Here is a 13,007-nt window from a genome sequence, read left to right as displayed (position 1 = left end):
TGGGAGAGCAGGGAGGGCCCCTTCCCATTTCCTAAATCCTCAGATCACGAAATGCCTGTTGGAGGGCGGTTCCCTACCTTACATGAATTTCCCATTGTTGGAGTGGACACTCGTGCCAATAGGACAGAATCGGTCAGTGTTTCTTTAATGAATAGGTGGTTGGACCAGACCCGTGTTTCCCACGGGAGGAGTGCGAGATGGTTTGAGGCGGGGCACAGATAGATGTTTCAAAGTTTAATAGTTAGGTATTTATTACATTGTGTGTTATGCGTTCTTGGAAAAAAAAATCTTTGTGTTCATTCTTGTTTTTTTTCTTAAGGATAAAAATCCCAGAAGTGGGGCTGCATAGTCATCATGTCTGCACGTTATTCTGGCTTTTTACACCTGTTGCCGCAGTGCCTGGCCGCACGACCGGGCCAGTTCCAGCACCCTCGGCCTGAGTCCTCTCCCGAGCCGGGTTCTATTAAAAAATAGTTTTATTGCTGATTTAGTAGGAGAAGTACTGCTCTGTTTTTGCTTTGATTTTCATTCTGCTTTTTGAAAATTTCTTTGATCATTGATAAGGCTGAGCTTTTTGTATGTTCATTGGGTTGGTCAGTTGTTCTTTTGTGAATTTTCCTTTATTTATCGAAGTATAGTTGATTTACAGCATAGCACAGAAAAGTGATTCAGTTATACATGTACATGTATATCTTCCTTTGCAGATTCTTTTCCATTATAGGTTATTACAAGATAGTGAATATAGTTCCCCGTGCTATATAGTACGTCCCTGTTTATCTGTTTTATGTATAGTAATGTGTATATGTTCATCCCAAACTCCTAATTTATCCGTCTTCCCCACCCCTTGCTGCTTTTTAACCATAGTTTGTTTGTTGTCTATTTCTGTTAGTCTATTTCTGGTTTGTAAACAAGTTTTTTTTTTTAGGTTCCATATATAAGTGATACCATATGATGTTACTCTCTTATTTCACTTAGTATGATAATCTCTAAGTCCATTCACATTGCTGCAAATGGCATTATTTCATTCTTTTTTAAGGCTGAGCAATAATCTACTGTATATATATATATATACACATCTTCATGTAACTCTATTTTTACATTTTTAAGGAACTTTACTGTTCTCCATAGTGGCTGCAGCAATTTACATTCCCACCACAACAACGTAGGAGGGTTCCATTTCCTCCACACCCTCTCCAGCATTTATTATTTGTAAACTTTTTTTGTGTGTGCTTTATAAAAATAGTTTTATTGAGGTATAATTGACGTATTTGTAGACTTTTTAATGGTGGCCATTCTGACTGGTGTGACGTGATGCCTCATTGTAGTTTTGGTTGCATTTCTCTGAAAATTAGTGATGTTGAGCATCTTTTCATGTGCCTGTTGGCCATCTGTAGTGAATTTTCCATTTTTGTCTTTTGTCATTCTTTTTCTTCTGGGGTATTAGTTTTTTTCTTAATGTTTTTCCTAGATTAATATTTGCCTCTTATGTTTGTTTATGAAATGCAAACGTTCTTGTTATGTATACAATACCGTTTGAGCCATTCTGTGGCACGCATGTTCTTACATTTTAACTTCTCTGAAAGCAGATGTGACTTACTCTCGACATGTCCTGCAGTCACTGTCCAGTCATGTTAGAGGTGTCACTACCTGTGCGGGTGGACGCAGTGGTTAATCCTAGTGGCACGGCTACACGACTGTGACCACAGCACCTGATGCTTTAGTCCATTTATCATTTAAGGGCCATTTGAGGAAGGAGCACAAATCCTGTGGTGGTTGGCAATCATCCATGGATACCTTCTGATGAGATCAGGAAAGAGCCAGTATCAAAACTTGCAGAGGGAGGCTCAGCTGCTTGGAAGAAAAGCTCAGAGAGGTTGGTGGAGACCTCTTAAGAAGTGCATGTTCGCCAGCGTCCTCAGTGGTACGAAGATCATTATTGTGTGGAAAGTCACAGACATCCTGCAAGCGAAGACTTAGCCAACTTATTTCATTCATCTTTTCCTTTTTATGTCTGTAGGAGAGAGCTGATGACACCCTGTGCAAATAAAGGAGCTTTGTCAAAAACCCCCAAATTAAAATTCTGAGTGATAAGAAAAACACTAAGTTAACTAATTGGCAGTGGTTTTAAATTTCTTTTTTCCATCTTATAATTGACTGTATCTTAGATTTAATGAAATATAGGTAATGTTTCTTTTTTGCCCAGCTCATCTCCAGTTGGTAGCTTGTAAATTCTGAATCACGGCATTCACCTCCCCTCAGAATTCCCAGCAGCAGTGCCCTGCCGCACCCTCTTCCTTCCTCTTCCCAACGGTGTGTTGTCCAACTTTTTATCTTGGCCACTCTCACAGACAAATCAGTGAGGTCCTTTTTCCTCGGAGGCGTAGAAACCACTGACAGTCATCTAGACCGAAGGACTGGAAACAGACACATGTTGGAAACATTAGGAAGTTTCATAGGAACTAGTGACCGGGGGTACTTGTGTCTGTGCATCTCCCCCAAGTGATCGTGGTACTTGTGTTATGTCCATGCATCTTGTGAGGTGATCAGGGTACTAGTTTTATGTCCGTGCATCTCCCCAAGTGATCTGGGTACTTGTGTTATGTCCGTGCATCTCCCCAGGTGATCGGGGTACTTGTGTTATGTCCGTGCATCTCCCCAGGTGACCGGGGGTACTTGTGTTATGTCTGTGCACCTGCCCACCTTTTTGTACTGCCGCACGTCATCAACCACGCCTAGTGTGCTGTGGAAATCCATTCCTCCCAAGCTGAGTTTGCTTCTCTCTCCAACCTCCTCTCCAGTTTCTCCTGTTTTCTTACTCCTCTCCAGCACACCCCCCGCCCCCTACCTACTTCCTGCTTCTGAAACACTCCACGTCCATTCCCACCCTCTGCTGCTCCTCCTGCCTAGAATGCCTTTTGTACAACTGACTTCTTCCAATTCGCTTGGACTCAACTCAGCCTTTCTTTTTTCAGAGAAGTCTTCCCTTTCCTACTTCCTTAAAGTACATCCTTCCATCCTCTGTATGATTATCTCCCTCATTTGTCATAATTTCTCTTTATCTTTGCCTCTGTCCCTCCTCTGTTTTGTACCCCCAATGCCTGGCACTTAGCAGACACTCAATAAATTTTGCTTGACTGAATCAATAGTATGAAATCTACTGATAATGCAGGGTGGGGAGGAATAGAAACTGCTCCTTGTTATCCACGACGGCAGTAATAAATCCTACAAGGAACACTTGGAGGCAAATTGATCAGCTCTTCAGCAGTTCGAGTGTCTTAGCAGTGGGGCGAGTGCCTTCTTGTGGGGAGTAGTCACAGTGGCTCCATATTGTTGAAAGGCTTCTTCCACTGGATGTTGGGGTTGACTAAGGTCTCTTCCAACCCTTAAACTGATGAGTGTTCTCATCACTAGTCTACCCTCTTGTTTTTTTTCTCGTCAGCTACTTCAGCTGCAGATATGGCCGTTACCACTAGATGGCGCGAGATGATCCCTTTGGAATCAGCGTTCATCCAGCTGCCAGGGACAGTGAGAACACTGGTTTTCGCCCTACTTATACCCCCACAGACGCTTGAAGCAAAAGCTTCACAAAACAGTCCTGACTCTTACAGTGTGGAATGCTGCTGCTGTTTTCTGTTTTACTCTCAGCTACTTCATTTTCTAAAGTGGAGATTTGCAAACTATTCCGTTGATTTTATGATATTGATGGCTCACAACTTACTGTTGGAAAAGCACTATTTTAGACAGCTGCACACGTTTCCTCTTTTTTATTAAGTATAGTCGGTTTATAATGTTGTGTTAATTTCTTGTGTACCACATGGTGATTCAGTTATACATGTGTATCTATTCCTTTTCATATTCTTTTGCACTACAGGCTATTACAGGATATTGAATATAGTTCCCTTGAGCTCGTTTCCTCTTGTAAAACTCTGGGTCTGCTGTTTTCCTTGGGCAGTCTGGGCTTATAGCATAATTGTGTCCCTTAGTGAGGACTTTGTGTGTTTCTGTGTGGAGTTGAGTAGCTGAACGTATATGCTTCCTTATAGATGTTTACAGATGTGCAAACCTGGATGCAAGAGACTGGGGGGACGTATTTGTACAGCATTCAGCACCTTGTAAAGTCAAGGCGGCGGTAAGCCTTGTCGGTAGATATAGAGAATAGGAAAGATGTAGAGGGAGGTTATAGCTCACTGGTAGAGGGTGTGCTTAGCATGCACAAGGTCCTGGGTTCGATCCCCATTACCTCTGTTAAAAATGAACAAGCAAACAAACAAACCTAACCTAACCCCCCCAAAAAATAATACAAGGAGAAAAAGAAAAGGAAAGATGTAATATCTGCTTCTGGGAGCTTAGAACCTAGCTGGGTGACACCACACACACACAGCACACACACAACACACACACACACACACCCCTTAAGTTTCAGCTTACGTATTACACAATATGGCAATGAGTATATTATTCAGGCTGTCACTTGGGATGCTTTAGGCTGGAAATAACAGAAGCCTGACTCAGCTGGGCTTAAGTGGTAAGGACGTTTGTTATCTCACTGAATATCCTTAGAGAGGCAGAGGGGCTCCACGCCCACGGGGGTGTGGCATGGCCCTAGGCATCCAGGTTCTTTCCATGACTGCTCAGTGGTCCTAAGGCTGAGGTTGCCAGGGAACTTCCAGTGGTCATCAGGGCTTCCTAAAACTCTAACTCCTTGTAGGGTGGACGGGGATAGAGAGAGTTTAGGCCGCTGTAGCACTTTCCAGTTTGTAGCTGTTTTGTTTATTGGTTCCTGGTTTCCCCACTATGACCTCCTTAAGGGATGTGGAATGACTGGTACTTAATATAGAGTCAGGAGAAACACTTAGTCATGCTTAGTGATGGTCGTTAATGATGCTGGCCAACTACTTCTGAGTCTCCCTTCCCCTGGAAGCGGAAAAGTTTTGATTGAGCAGAGTTATCCAACAACTAGCTCTGGCCAGTGAGTTTGCTGAATGAATACATGGTTCCAGGTCTTCTTTATGAAGTTCGAGGTGAGGTTATCTGCTGTCTAGGGTCCTGGGAAAGGAGTTAGTGACAGGAGGAAAGAGAGAGGTAAGAAATGACCATGGTGGGGAAATGTGATCAGCAGTATATGTGACTATAAAGATGGATGGATGAGTCTGTTTAGTTTTGTGCTGGAATATGACATGTGACTTGGCCTTTTGAGGTAGATTAATTTCCTCTGGCTCCTTGACCTGGTTCCTGGGAACTTGGCCAAGGAACCTGGCCTGAATCTACTCTCTTCTTACTTGCCACCTTTTTCATCTCTTTCAGGTTTGCAGTGAGCATTGGCTACTGGCATGACCCTTACATGCAGCATTTGGTGAGACTGTCTAAAGAGAGGAAGACCCCTGAAATTAACAGAGGCAAGTGACCAACTCCCTCCCCAACATGTCCTCGTCAGCTGAGGGGCCTGAGGTTTTAGGAACACATTCTTAGGAAGAGAGTTTCAGCGTATACTCTTTCTGACAGAGAGAGTCCTTATTTCCCAGCTTCCTCGACAGCACAGTGTATTATGTAATTTTTGTTAATCTGATACCTGGAAAATGGTGTTTTATAGGAATTTAATTTTATATTCCTCTTATTTTGGGGTTAGGTTGAAAAATCACTTTCCTATTTTTAAAAGCCGTTTATATATCTTTTAGTGTTAACTGTAAGGGATTATTTTTTGTTGTTGTTGCCTTACTAAAGGGTTAGTAACTGTTAGTTTCTGCACGTAATTTCCATCAAGGAAGTCAAAGGATTTGAGGCAGGAGTGTGACTTTCATTTCGACTGAGAAATTGACCAATGACCATAATTGTGTGTGCAGGGAATTTTGACCCTAAAGATGGATCCTGGAGGTAGGTTTTATAAGAAATGCTTCCTGAGAAGAAGGATGTGTCTCCAAGCCCTCTTCCCGTGCTCTTGAGACAGATTTCGTAATGAGTGGTGCAGAGGCAGGGACCCGCCATGGCAGCTGGCTCGGCCCCAGGCAGCATGGCAGCCCCCCTCCTCCTTCCTCTCCTGGGTTTGCATCTCTGGATTGGGAACCTGCAGCCCTGAAGGAGCGCACATCCCAAACGTCTATGGTGGGGACATATTTTCCCCCTCAAATCTAACCCATTGTGGATGATATTCTGTAAAATACAGTAAAGATGATTTATTAGAAAAATGAAATGGAAAAGGCATCCAAGATACAGGCCCAAATTATTTGTTAGTCGATTCACTAGACATAGAATCCCTGTGTCCAGTTGCAATAAACGTTTCTAAATGCTCCTCTCAAATTTTGTTCTTAAAATAGTCACACCTTGAGCGGTGGGCCTTTGTAACAAACAGACTCTATCTTCCTGTCTCCCTTCTGCATTTCCCATCTCCTTTGCGCCAGGTCCCCACCCCAGAGCTTAACAAGTCTGTTTATTAGACCGTTTGCTGGTGCCTCCCCTTCTCCCATATGTGGTGCCGTTTTATAAACACAGAAGCTCTAACCCAGACAGGGTGCAGGTGAAAAGAGCACGGTAAGAAGTATGATTTTCTTTGCTTTAACATCCATCTGCCCAAATTCCTGAGCGCAAAGTATCATTTTCCACGCGATCTCGCAGTTTTGAGTTTTACTGGAGAACTGAGTAGCTTTCGCGAGAGCCATGAAGAAGTCTGTTTTCAAGAAGAACATTTAGATCAGACGTTTTGGTACAAAATGCTTGTCTTTCATAAGGAACAGAATAGGACATCTTATTTTTCCTGACAGTGAATTCCACCATTAAATCGATTATACCTACTTTGGTTCTAACAGCCTTTTTTTTTTAATTAAAAAAAAAAAGGAAAGAGAATTGGAAAGCCGTTTTTTCCCCTGTAAAATCTTCAGATAAACCCCGACCCTAACGAAGGGCCAAGTGTCGTTCTGCTCCTCAGGCACACTGGGCTTTGCAGGCGCTGTTTCTTTCATCACGGGCTGATCGTGTGCTGCTCTGTCTGTGTCTCAGGATATTTTGCTCAAGTCCGTGGCGTCGGTCAGCTTATGAAGGCATTTCTGCGGAAGACAATGTAATTGTCAAATTCTCAAGCTTGGGGCTGGGATGGATACTACCTTCTGGAGGCTAAAGGTACATTAAAATTTCCCCTCTTCTGTCTCCAGCTGTTTACATTTAATTTTTGGAAAATGTTCACCTGGTTCAAAAACTGAAAACAATATAATCAAGGGGGGTGTGGCGACAGCTTGTCTCCCACCCCTGTCTGCGGCCTCCCACCCCCGACAGTGACATCAGCCCCGTACTTGATCTCACCTGGGCGCTAGTGAAGACAGGAGGGCTGTTTCTCACCTTCAGCTGCTACGCACTGGGTCGTAATGAAAATCCTCACATGCGTTTCCCTCTGCGTGTGTGGAAACGTATCAGGAGAAGTTCTGAGCTTGAGCTCTAATAGAGGCACACACACGATGCGTGCTAAGGGCAGGTATTCTGAGTGTCATGCAGGCATTTCGTTACTATCCTCACAGCCCTGTGAGGTGTTATCATTTTCTCTACTTCTCAAATGAGGAAACCTTGGCCCAGGGAGTCTAGTGACTTTCCCAAGGCCTCACAGCAAACATACGATGGAGCTGGAATGTGAACCCTGTCCCCCGGGCTCCTGAGTGCCTGCTCTGTGCCATCCATTGTCACAGACGACAGTCGATGTATCACGAAATAACACTTAACCCCACTCCATGTGATGCTTTCTGATATTTGCTAATTTATTTTTTTATCCCCAAACTGCTGGACTCAACCCACCAGATTGATTTCTTGGCCTTCTCTAATTGGTCTCAAGCTGCTTTTTTTTTTTTTTTTTGAGAAATACTGTTATGTCCTGCTTCTAAGCCGCCCCTTAACATCCCCATGGCCACTCTCCTGATTCAGACTCCCCGTCACATCTTACCTGGACGAGTACAGTAACCTCCGTCCCCACTCTGTGCCGAAACCAGAGTAATTTAGAGAGCACGCTTCTGACCTTATCATTCCTCTGATTTAAAATCCTGAAGTACCCCCACTGCACTGCACGGCCTAGTACTCGGTTCCCGAAGACGATCACTGGATGTATGAGTAATAGATAATTATATAAGGCTTACTGTGGGTTTTTTTTTCTTAGGATGAAGATCTTCTACCAAGTAAATACTTTGAAGTCGACTTTCCAATGATAGTCTCGAGAAAACTGCACAGCATCAAGTAAGCGTGGCTTTGGAAGGAGGAGCCTGCTGGAATTTAGAAACAGCTGAGGCCTCATTTTCAGGCACTGCTTTCCTTTCCTACCCCCCACCCCGGGACCCTCATTCCAATGTATCGTGCAGTCTTCACCATGAATTATGCTCTCGCTTGTCACTCTTCTATCCATTAATATAAGTTCTTTGAACGTTTTAAAAAGTGACGTATAGTAGTTTAATAATCTGAATTTTTTTTTTTAAACTTACTTGGTGGTGGGAGGTAATTACATTTTTTTTTTTGTTGGAGATACTGGAGATTGAACCCAAGACCTTGTGCATATTAGGCATGCTGCTCTACCACTGAGCTATCCCTTCCCCCTCTATTAATCTGAATTTTTATGTGTATTTTGCTTCTTTAACCCCAGGGTGCAGAAAGGCACCTGGCCCAGAATAGATGTGTAGTAGACAGTTTTGAATGCATGGATGAATGGGAGACTGAAGTTAATCGGTTATTTATATACAAGATACTCGGGGGCTTTTCTAAGTCCATTGTTCAAGGAGTTTGCTAAGTTGTAAGTGATGAGTTAAATACTGATTTTTGTTGAGAGCTTTTCTTTGCCTAGCCCTGTGTTAAATGTTTCACTTGGATTGGCCCACTCAGTCCTCGGAGCCAACTCATGCATTAAGGGCTGTCGTTAGCCCCTCTTCACAGATGAGAAAACTGAGGCTCAAAGGAGTTGAATTAAGTTGCCTAAGGTCAGCTAGCTAGGAAGAGGGTGGAGCTGATGTTTCTCAATAGTTTTAAGCTGCACTCCTTCCCTCCTTTTTCTTTTCTTTTTTTATTGAAGTAGAGTCAGTTTACAATGTTGTGGTAATTTCTAGTGCCCAGCATACTGCTTCATTTATACATATATGTATATATTCCTTCCCAGATTCTTTTTCATCATGGGCTATTACAAGGTATTGACTATAGTTCCCTGTGGTCTACAGGAGGACCTTATTGTTTATTTAATTTATTTATTTTTATATTTTTGTAGGGCAAGGTAATTAGGTTTATTTATTTATTTATTCTTGGAGGAAGTACTGGGGATTGAACCCAGGACCTCATGCTTGCTAAGCACACACCCCACCATGTGAGCTATACCCTTCCCCTATCTATTTTATATATAGAAGTTAGTGGCTGTGTATCCTTAACTCCCAGTTTATCTCTCCACCCTCTCTTTTTCCCCCTGGTAACCATAAGTTGGTTTTCTATGTCTGTGAGTTTTGTAAATAAGTTCATCTGTGTCAATTTTTAGATTTCACATACAAGTGATATCATATGGTATTTTTCTTTCTCTTTCTGGCTTCCTCCACTTAGTATGATGGCCTCCAGGTCCATCCATATTGCTGCAAATGGCATTATTTCCTCCCTCCTTTTTATATTAGTCATGTAAATAAAATGTTAATTCTTACACTTTCATAACACTTTTAATAAGCATGAAGTTGTAGCTTGTCCTTTAGACACATCTAATTCTCACAAACTGGGGATAATTTTCAAGCCTTGTTTTTTCCTAGTTTATGAAAATAAGCTTTTTATTCTTTCCAAATATAAAAGTATAGATATTCTCTATACCTTCTAGATGCTATATGGCAATTCTGATGCTCTGGGACCTACAGAGTACGGCTCAACTTGTTAGAACTCTGAGTGAAAAGAGCAAGTAGGCTCTCAGTTAAGGCCACGGTGGTTTCCTGGGCTGAGAAATGCATGGATGTTTGTGTGTGGTTGTTGCAGTATTGAACCTGGCTCTCTGATGTCTGGTTTTTTTGCATTTTCTTCATTGACGTTATCACATAAATGTTAACTAAACTTTAGGTCTCAGTAGGAGTCAGTGTTTTTAGTTTACCTGTGAGAAGTAACAGCTCTCTTAAAAGTTTTGTCTGAGAAGAGTCAAAACACTACTGGGTGGCTTGGAAAACACTGGAACATTTGGAAAAGTCTTGCTAGCATATAAGTAAATTTCTCATGATGAGTTTGTGATTTGATATCAGATTCTCAGTGTAAAGCTTAGCTGATCTAACCTGAGACTTGCACCCACTGGACTTTGACTGGATGTGCCTAGGGTCACGTGTAATTAAACAGAAGACCCTTTGGCGTGGCCCTTCCTTTAAATAGTAGTGAAATCTACTTGAGTGTCTGCATTTTTGCAGTAATGAGCTACCTGACTCATCTTTCTTCTCTCTCTCATCTTCCCACAGATTGAAACCTGTCCTATCAAAACCCATTTTAAACTCACATTCAGAGGACGCACTTCACATAGGCAAGTATCCTTAACCTAAGTAATACCCCGTGGTCTATATAACAATTTTTGTTCTTTTCCCTCTATTCTTTTTAAAGATGGGTGTGTGTGTGTGTGTGTGTGTGTGTACGTGTACGAATACACATATCTACGTATTTATCTGCTGATACATTTTCACCTTCATTGCAGTTATCATGAAGGAATTTAAAACAATTTTCGATATGACTGTTCTTAGAGGTCCGTAGATTCCTCAACCTGAAATCTTTTTAAAAAGAATTTTAGTCACCAACATTTCAAAAGTAGGAGATTTTTCATCAAAGTCTTAATTTCCACTTTCGCCTGGAAAAATCAGTTCTGGCGACATCAGACCACAGCTCCTACAAGAATTGAGCGGGGGCCGCCTCACTTGGGGGAGGGGGTCCCTGTCCTCTCCATTTCTGTCCCCACTACCCTCTTGTTTTATACCCGACCTGCTTCCTTGTTTATGTTTCCTCCTTGGCCGCTGCATCAGTTTTTCCCCTCAAGTTTTCCTTATGAATGTTTCCAACAACACTTTCCTCATTTCTAAGCCTTTCCAATTATGGTGTAGCTCTTCCAGAATCTTGTATCATTTTCAATCTGTGTCTGACAGAGACATACAAGGGTCTTCTTAATAATTGGGGTTAGAAAGCATGCTCAGAGAGGATGGCCTTCTCAGAGGGCCGACACAGATAACACAGCGAAGATCGGACAGTTACACAAGCCGCGTCATTCACACACCACCATGCTTCAGTGATCAGACTCCCAGTTAGTTTTCACAGGAAATGGCATCCTCCCCCGTCCTTTGTTTCCCTTACATAAATTGTAAATAGAACCTATTCAAGCTTTGCCATTTGCTGGCCTATTTGCTTTCTCCACACTTTTGCTACCATAATTCTCTATATATTTGGTTAATATTTGTGTCAGAACGATTATCTGCAATGAATGTGCTAGCAGTTTGCTAGGGCTTTGATCCATCAGTGTAGAAATACATGAAGTAGAAAGTAGAGACCTTCCGTATTCCCCGCCACCCAAGACACCTGAGGTTCAGAGTATTTTCTACTACAGAGGCACAGTATACCTCGAGAAAGGTGAATACCACATATAATAGAATATATACACAAATAGTGCCTGGCATGTCAGAGATTTAGTAAATTTCTATTGAATGAATGTATGTACACGTTGAATAAATACATGTTGTAGTTCAACAGATGTTTGTTGAATGAATGAATGTATACTTCTATATACAAATAAAGGTTTGTATGTAATTTTAATCAAGTGAATAATTTATGCATACTGTTTTGTGACTTGCTCTTTTCACGTCCTAGTAAGTCATGACTGTCTTTTCATGTCAATATGTACAAGCCTACCCCATTATTTCTAGTGGCTTTATAGTGCTCCTGCACAGAAATTCCATTTTATTTAATCTGTTCCCTACTGATGGTCATTTCGATTGCTGCCTTTTCTTAAGCAGTGTTGTAGAAAACCTGTGTATATGTGTGTGTTTGCAGGACGTGCTAGCTCAAAGGACTGCACGTTATGACTTTTAATGGCTGCTACCAAACTGATCTTCAAGGCCCTTTTAATTTATATTTTCACTAAGAGTAGATCAGGATTCCTTTTCCCTACACCCTCATTAATACTGGGTATTATTTTTTAAAATTGCCACCAATCTGATAGGCAGTAATGGTGTCCTGTTGTTTTAAAATTTTATATAACTCTGAATGTGAGATGGAGTATCTTTCTTTAGTTTTATTGGCCTTTGGGAATTTCTTCGTTAATTTCCTTTTCATTTTCTTTGTGCTTTTTTTTTTCAGTTGCATTGTTTCCGCCCCCCTTCCCCCCCACCCCCCAGTTTTTAGGAGCCTTTTATAACATGAAGATATGTTCTTTGATACAAACTCCCTGTTAACTTTTTTTTATTGCAGATTTTTTTTCTCAGTCTTTTGCTTATTTTTTTATCTCTATGTTTGTGTCTTATGTAGGCAAATTTTCCAGCCTTATCCTTTAAAGTTTTTGACCTTGCCATTATACTAAGAAAGGAAAATTTGAATAAAAATAAAAGTGAATAAAAATTTGAGAGAAGTGGTAGGTGGTAGTAAAACTGACAAAAATTCCATTTAAAAATTGCCCTAGTTCATTAGACCTGTGGGGCTGTGACTATTAAGAATCACCACTATGTATTTGCCAGTAGGAAAGAAAAAGTGCCAGCAAATTAAACTGATACATTATCGACTGTTAGATGCATCTTGATTTCAGAAATGTGAAAATGTGAGAAAAAAATGCAGCTTAGAATCGATGATGCGTGTTTTCTTAAGCTGAAATATGCACGGGGTGAAAAAATGAAAAGTATGTAAGTGGGCACACAACGAAAAGTCAGCCTGAATGAGTTCTTACAAAGTCAGTCAGGTTCTGTTACTTGCCTGCTTAAATCCTCTGTGTGCTTATATCCACATGGTTAATCGGGCCTCTGTACCCCCCAGCCTGGTTTTATTTTCGACCACAGGGACTATGACCTCGCCACACTGCC

General features: G+C 41.6%; 1 pseudogene; it reads left to right on the top strand.

Annotated features, from left to right (window-relative positions):
• Positions 1 to 13,007, top strand: part of LOC102528712 (leucine carboxyl methyltransferase 1-like) — a 32,967-nt pseudogene that overhangs the window by 13,161 nt on the left and 6,799 nt on the right.

Source organism: Vicugna pacos, chromosome 18 (assembly GCF_048564905.1).
Source record: "Vicugna pacos chromosome 18, VicPac4, whole genome shotgun sequence".
In the NCBI taxonomy this organism is placed as follows: domain Eukaryota; kingdom Metazoa; phylum Chordata; class Mammalia; order Artiodactyla; family Camelidae; genus Vicugna; species Vicugna pacos.
The sequence above is the reverse complement of the archived record's forward strand: the minus strand, read 5'-3'. Positions and strand labels throughout refer to the sequence as shown.